Raw genomic sequence first — 7,062 nt, 5'->3', positions numbered from 1 at the left:
TAGGAACCGTACGAACCGTACGAACCGTACGAACCGTAGGAACCGTACGAACCGTACGAACCTTAGGAACCGTAGGAACCGTAGCGAACCGTACGAACCGTACGAACCGTACGAACCGTAGCGAACCGTACGAACCGTAGGAACCGTACGAACCGTACGAACCGTACGAACCATAGTGAACCGTACGAACCGTAGGAACCGTACGAACCGTACGAACCGTAGTGAACCGTAGGAACCGTAGGAACCGTAGCGTACCGTACGAACCGTAGGAACAGTTCGAACCGTAGGAACTGTAGCGAATCGTACGAACCGTAGGAAACGTAGGAACCGTAGGAACCGTAGCGAACCGTAGCGAACCGTAGGAACCGTACGAACCGTACGAACCGTACGAACCGTACGAACCGTACGAGCCGTAGTGAACCGTAGGAACCGTAGGAACCGTACGAACCGTACGAACCGCAGGAACCGTACGAACCGTAGTGAACCGTACGAACCGTAGGAACCGTACGAACCGTACGAACCGTAGGAACCGTACGAACCGTAGCGAACCGTAGGAACCGTACGAACCGTAGGAACCGTGGGAACCGTAGCGAACCGTAGGAACCGTACGAACCGTAGGAACCGTAGGAACCGTACGAACCGTACGAACCGTAGGAACCGTACGAACCGTATGAACCGTAGGAACCGTAGGATCCGTAGGATCCGTACGAACCGTAGTGAACCGTAGGAACCGTACGAACCGTAGCGAACCGTAGGAACCGTACGAACCGTAGCGAACCGTAGCGAACCGTAGCGAACCGTAGGAACCGTAGTGAACCGTAGGAACCGTAGGAACCTTACGAACCGTACGAACCGTAGGAACCGTACGAACCGAAGGAACCGTACGAACCGTAGGAACCGTACGAACCGTAGGAACCGTACGAACCGTAGGAACCGTACGAACCGTAGGAACCGTACGAACCGTAGGAACCGTACGAACCGTTCGAACCGTGGGAACCGTAGCGAACCGTAGGAACCGTACGAACCGTAGGAACCGTACGAACCGTAGGAACCGTACGAACCGTAGCGAACCCTAGGAACCGTAGGAACTGTACGAACCGTACGAACCGTAGCGAACCGTAGCGAACCGTAGGAACCGTAGCGAACCCTTGTACCGTAGGAACCGTATGAACCGTACGAACTGTTCGAACCGTACGAACCGTAGGAACTGTGCGAACCGTTCGAACCGTGGGAACCGTAGCGAACCGTAGGAACCGTACGAACCGTAGGAACCGTACGAACCGTAGGAACCGTAGGAACCGTAGCGAACCGTAGGAACCGTACGAACCGTAGGAACCGTACGAACCGTACGAACCGTAGGAACCGTACGAACCGTAGCGAACCGTATGAACCGTACGAACCGTACGAACCGTACGAACCGTAGGAACCGTAGCGAACCGTACGAACCGTAGGAACCGTAGGAACCGTACGAACCTTAGGAACCGTAGTGTCGTAACCGGCTGTTTTTATCCGGCGTCCTCATGGCCGATTCCGCCGAACTCCAATCAGCACGATCAGCACCAACCTGAAGTGCAACTGTCTTCAGCAACATTCTCCAATAAACTGATCTGTGTTCATGGACTAACGGACTAACCCAATGCAACCAAGAGAAAGCGGAAGAGAAAGATGTCTTTTTCACTCGCACGAAATTACGCAGGGCTGTCACAAAAATTATCGAAAATTGTATCGTGCACGCTGAATGACATTCAATAATATCGTGTTTAACAAATCCCAGAATAATAAATAATTGCTGCTCTGTATAAATTTCTCTTCACTATAACTCTCTTACACCACATTACCCCCCTTCTCCAATCTTAAAAAGTACAAAACAGTTAGTATAAGTTTTCATCTTATGATGTATCATTATGTATCATTTTCGTTTTTTCCATAATTTCTGTTAAAATAAAAACATGCTGATTCTCACTCTTTGTTCAACATTTGGGTCAGAAATTTGAAAAGAATATCTTGCTGAATTAACTTGATTTAAATCGTTTGATACATTTGATTCTGCGACCTGAATCTGCATTTTTTTTTGAATATATATTCTTCGATCTTTACTTCTTTACTTCTTTTGTATGCATCTAGGATCTTTTTTTTTTTTTTTTTTTTATTAATAAAATTAACGTTTATTAGGCATTTAACTTATATGTACAAGTAATAATTTGCCGAGGGTCACTTTGAATTATAGGAAGGGGATGTGGGAGGAAACAGGAAGGGGAAGGATGTGAGGAAGAGAGGTGATTAGGGTATCTCAGGTGGCCGCACTTGCTGCATGCTGCGCGTCACGACTGATCGGGTAGAGTGTGCTACCATTTCTTCACGAACAACTTCTTTTGCCGAAGTTGCAGGAAGAGAGGGTGGAAGAGGGGTCCTTTTTCGAGGCGGTGAATCTGAACCCGAACTGATGATATCAGTTTGGGAGGATTGTTGCGGTGCTGTTGGAGTGTGTGGTTTTTCTAACGTTCTTTTTTGGTTCAGGCTCGTCTGTTGGTTTGATTCTTCTTTTTTTTTATCTTGTTGTTGATGTGTTGCAATCTGTTGTTTCTGGTTGGCTTTAACTGCGTTCGCGTAGCTGGTTGCGCTGCTGCTCGTGGTTATCATTCGTCGGGCTTCGTTGATCGGGATATTTTTATCGGTGCTGAGTTTTTGTGCTGCTGATTCTGCTGTCCAAATGGGGCACTTTCTATCCAAAGGGGAATGACCTGTTGTTCTGCAGTTTCCACAAAAGGGTTCGGCTTGGCAATCGGCACTATCATGATTCTGGGAGCAATTTTTGCAAGCCAACAGATTTTTGCAACGGCTCTTAGGGTGACCGTATTGCAAACATTGTCGGCATAATAGGGGCTGCGAATAATATATGCGCGTGCGAACACGAAGGAGTCCGAAATTGATAAATTCCGGAATAATGGTACTGTTGATTGTTAAAATCAACGTTGATGTTCCTATGATCCCTGCGTTGGTTTTTTTCGTTATGCGGCGGACGTCGATGATTTTTTGAGATGATAATTCTTCCAGCAGTACTTTATCTTCCATTCCTTCCACTTCTCGGCAGGTGACCACTAATTTCCGTTGATTTAGGCTTGGATGACGACGTATCATAATCGGTGTACCATCTAACAGAGTTGTTAACGTTGTCAGCAGTCTTCCTTGGTTCTTATTCCTAATTTTGAGCACGTACCAATTCCGGGAATTTTCGTAAAAGGCTCCTTCAATTTTACCCGCAAAATTCTCAACTGAACGTCCAATCAAGAACGGGTTTTTGGGCAATTGTTTCCCTTTAGCACCTTGAAGCGTTAAATAGTATAACCGACCGTGTAAACTTTGGGCATCCATCCATTCCGGAATGGTCCGGTTTGGATGGTCACCCGGTGATGGGCTCATCACCACGCGCTCTACAACACTTTATTTAAAGAAAAAAATCACTGCCTTTTGATCGAGGATCGAGAAAAAATACATCCGACTCCGACGAAGGCTAGAAGTGTTTTATCTCTCCATCTTTCTTTTTCTCAATCACCTAACTCGTATAAAAATATTTCTGTTTGCATAATCTTTCTTCATATGTGTAATTTATTCTTACTTTTTTTTTTATTATTCCTCATATCTTTATTTCTTTCATTCTCTTATTACTCATTTTTTATTTTTATCTTACTATTTTTTTTTCTTTCCACCATCTTTTTCTCATATCTAAATTTTTTTTTCTCTACGTCATCGTTTTTCATATATTTTTTTTCTTCTTCCATTCTTTCTTCCATCTTCATCATCTTCATTTTTATACATATATTTTTTCGATTACAAAATCCTTCTGTAGGGACATATATTTTTTTTCCGATTACAAAATCCTTCATTTATTTTTTTCCTCTTCATATATTTTTGCTCTCTATCATCTTTCTTCATACTTTTTCTCCATATTTTTTCTTCATCTCCATAAATCATCTTTCTTCATATATTTTTTTTCTCGTTATCGTCAAAAACTCTTTTTCTCCGTGCAATCTGTCTTTATTTTTTTTTTTTGTTTTCTCGACCTTTTCACAACACTTTTAATTCTTCTCTTTTGTTCGCCATCTTGATTCTTGTAAGCTTACCATTTTCACGGTTGCACCTGTATATTTACACCACCTTTTTCCAATTCTTTTCTGCAGGCACCTTTTTTCATACTTCCTACTTGGAGGATCGTAAATCCTACCGGCTGCGCCATGTCGTAACCGGCTGTTTTTATCCGGCGTCCTCATGGCCGATTCCGCCGAACTCCAATCAGCACGATCAGCACCAACCTGAAGTGCAACTGTCTTCAGCAACATTCTCCAATAAACTGATCTGTGTTCATGGACTAAGGCTGATGTCATGCTGAAACAACTACACGGAAAAATTGAGTTATTCATAAAATGTGTTGCGATTACACCTTCAAAATAACTTATCGGTAGTTGCTCAAAATTTGTATATCCTCAATTCAGTTTTGAGTAGTTTTGGGTTGCCAATATACATTTTTGAACTAAAACTCGATTATGCAGCTCTGTATAAAAAGTTTGCTGTTGTTGGAATCTGTTGAACAGGGATGTTCAAAGCTAATTGTGAGCTTTTTCTGCATTTTAATGAAAAAAGAGCAAGAAGAAAAACAATTCATAAGAAGAAAAACATTCATGGAGGTCCGTGAATTAACTTTTTAGAGTTTAGCTATCAGAATTCGGCGGAAATAGCGGTACAAAAAAGTTTGTTTTTGTTGGATATCTTCAAAGATGTCAAAAGTGAAACGAAAAGCTTTTGGTGGCGGTTGTAGTTCACCGCAAATAATTTTAATTTTCAAATCAATGGCTGAAATCGTCGAAAGTAATTGAATCTGGTTTCACATTGCTTGTTAAACAATTTTTTGCTCAAAGATTTATTTTGAGCTTCTTCATCTGTGCATCGAAAATGTTGGGGCCATCCGCTCGGAACGTAAAAAAAAATTAGCTACGAAATCCAGGTAAGTAAAACTGAAAAAATGAATCCTTCCGTTATCTGACAAAGAGGAAACTTTATAGAGGCATCATTTTAGAAGTTGGCCGAGATACCTGTTCGGAATTGGAAGAAGCTGCCAACAGTACTGGAGAATCGGAAAAATTAAAATAAAGAGAACGGATCTGCGCTATGGCACCGGTGGATTGCAGGCAAACTTACCATCAGCGTTTTGAATATCAAGACGTATTCTGTTCTTTATCGGGAGGTAGAAGCAGATTTATAAAAAAAAATAGGATCGGAAGACAGCTAAATGAGCGTCAACCGACACCGTCGTGATGATCATCTACTCCGGGAGCTGAAAACGAAAAGATTTTGCGACGAAATTTATGCTTGTGAAACAATGAAGGATTAATACAGGCAGGTTTAGAAGATCAAGAATATTTGACATACTTTATTGTTGCTTTCAAAATTACATACTATTTTAAGGTAAAAACACATCTGATTCCCATCTGTGATATGATAGCCATCCAGGACACAATTCACTGGAGGCGGGTGGTGGCTTAAAACATGCATTAATACTAGTATGTAAGGTAATTACTATAATCATCACCGTTAATGTTAATTTTTTTTGCATTATTATTATCTTTATCTTTATTGGCTTTTTATAAGTGCTTCTAATTCGGTGTTCAAAATTTCATTCTATCGCCAGGTTAAATTAACTTCACTATACGTGACTAGACGGAAATATGACCCCGGAAAGAAAATTTGTAGAAATCAAAAAGACTTCTTACACCCAGCAGAGACGGAAGCCGTTATTTCAGGATAACCAAGAAACGCAGCTACAGTTTGCACGTCTATCAGGGTGCACTATGCGCCCTGGATTACGTTTCACATGAAGATTTTCTCCTGTACAGTCGTTTAATTCCTCGGTAGAAGAAACATTACCGCTGGTAGCTATACGAGATGCATGAGGGATAACAACCAAGGAAATTCTAATGACTGTTATCCCGTTCAACATGAGTTGCCGCGAGACGCCGGATTCTTGCGTCTTGGTTAACTAATTGGTACGTATTTGGAATTCAATTCTGATGAACAACTTATTAGTATTATTTTTTAACTTTTCAGCGGCATTAGTGCACCCTTATAAAAAAACCCTGGGTTAGCTGCGTGTTATTTAATTGGACGGCAATGGAGAATTTTCTCGACCATGAACTCCGGACACGGTCCTAGGTGGCGGTGTCTTAGGCGGGGAAAGCCTTCCCGTTCTAAATAACAGCTCGCACATTAGCTTGCAGATGCCGCCAAATGGGGAGCACCTTCCGGAGGAAGCGCGAGGATGGCCATAAGTCCGATTGGCCCTTCCGGCTTCTTCCATGGAAGCAAATCCTATGATTTTGACAATCCTCAAGGAGGCAGGTCGATAAGTTGGAACTTGGATGTCGGCTTTTGGTCTGCTAGATGGATGCAATTTGAATTTAAGAACTAGGAAATTAACTTATAAACGCGTTTAAATCGTGTGTATTACTTGCCTTTAATGTTGTTATTGTGCGGAATAAAAACATTTATTTTCGAGAAGAGACTTTTTTTTAAGAACTTTTTTTGACTTTTCTTTTGCAGAGAAATTTCCAAAATGCATGGACATCCCCATGTCAAAATATACAGAATTGACTAACTGGCTGAAAGCTTTCGAATGTGTAAAAGCTTTTTGCTCACGCTCTGTGTAAAGCGCCCAAACATAAAACTAAGTGGAGACACTTTTCTCGAATCTGTTTGGATTTTTATACAGAACAGAGTAACTTTGTTTACCGTGTAGCAACGCAACGCAACGCAACGTTCCAACCAAGAGAAAGCGGAAGAGAAAGATGTCTTTTTCACTCGCACGAAATTACGCAGGGCTGTCACAAAAATTATCGAAAATTGTATCGTGCACGCTGAATGACATTCAATAATATCGTGTTTAACAAATCCCAGAATAATAAATAAATGCTGCTCTGTATAAATTTCTCTTCACTATAACTCTCTTACACCACACGTAGGAACCGTACGAACCGTACAACCCTACGAACCGTACGAACCGTAGGAACCGTA

General features: G+C 41.9%; 1 long non-coding RNA gene across 1 annotated transcript; it reads left to right on the top strand.

The window, feature by feature from the left end:
* Window positions 1-5,779: 5,779 nt before the first annotated feature.
* Window positions 5,780-6,549, top strand: LOC129749256 (uncharacterized). Its single transcript, XR_008737987.1, has 2 exons — window positions 5,780-6,038; window positions 6,100-6,549. It is a non-coding gene; the product is annotated as an uncharacterized LOC129749256 (long non-coding RNA).
* Window positions 6,550-7,062: the final 513 nt, after the last annotated feature.

Source organism: Uranotaenia lowii, chromosome 2 (genome assembly GCF_029784155.1).
Source record: "Uranotaenia lowii strain MFRU-FL chromosome 2, ASM2978415v1, whole genome shotgun sequence".
NCBI lineage: Eukaryota > Metazoa > Arthropoda > Insecta > Diptera > Culicidae > Uranotaenia > Uranotaenia lowii.
This window is presented reverse-complemented; position numbering and strand designations above follow the sequence as displayed.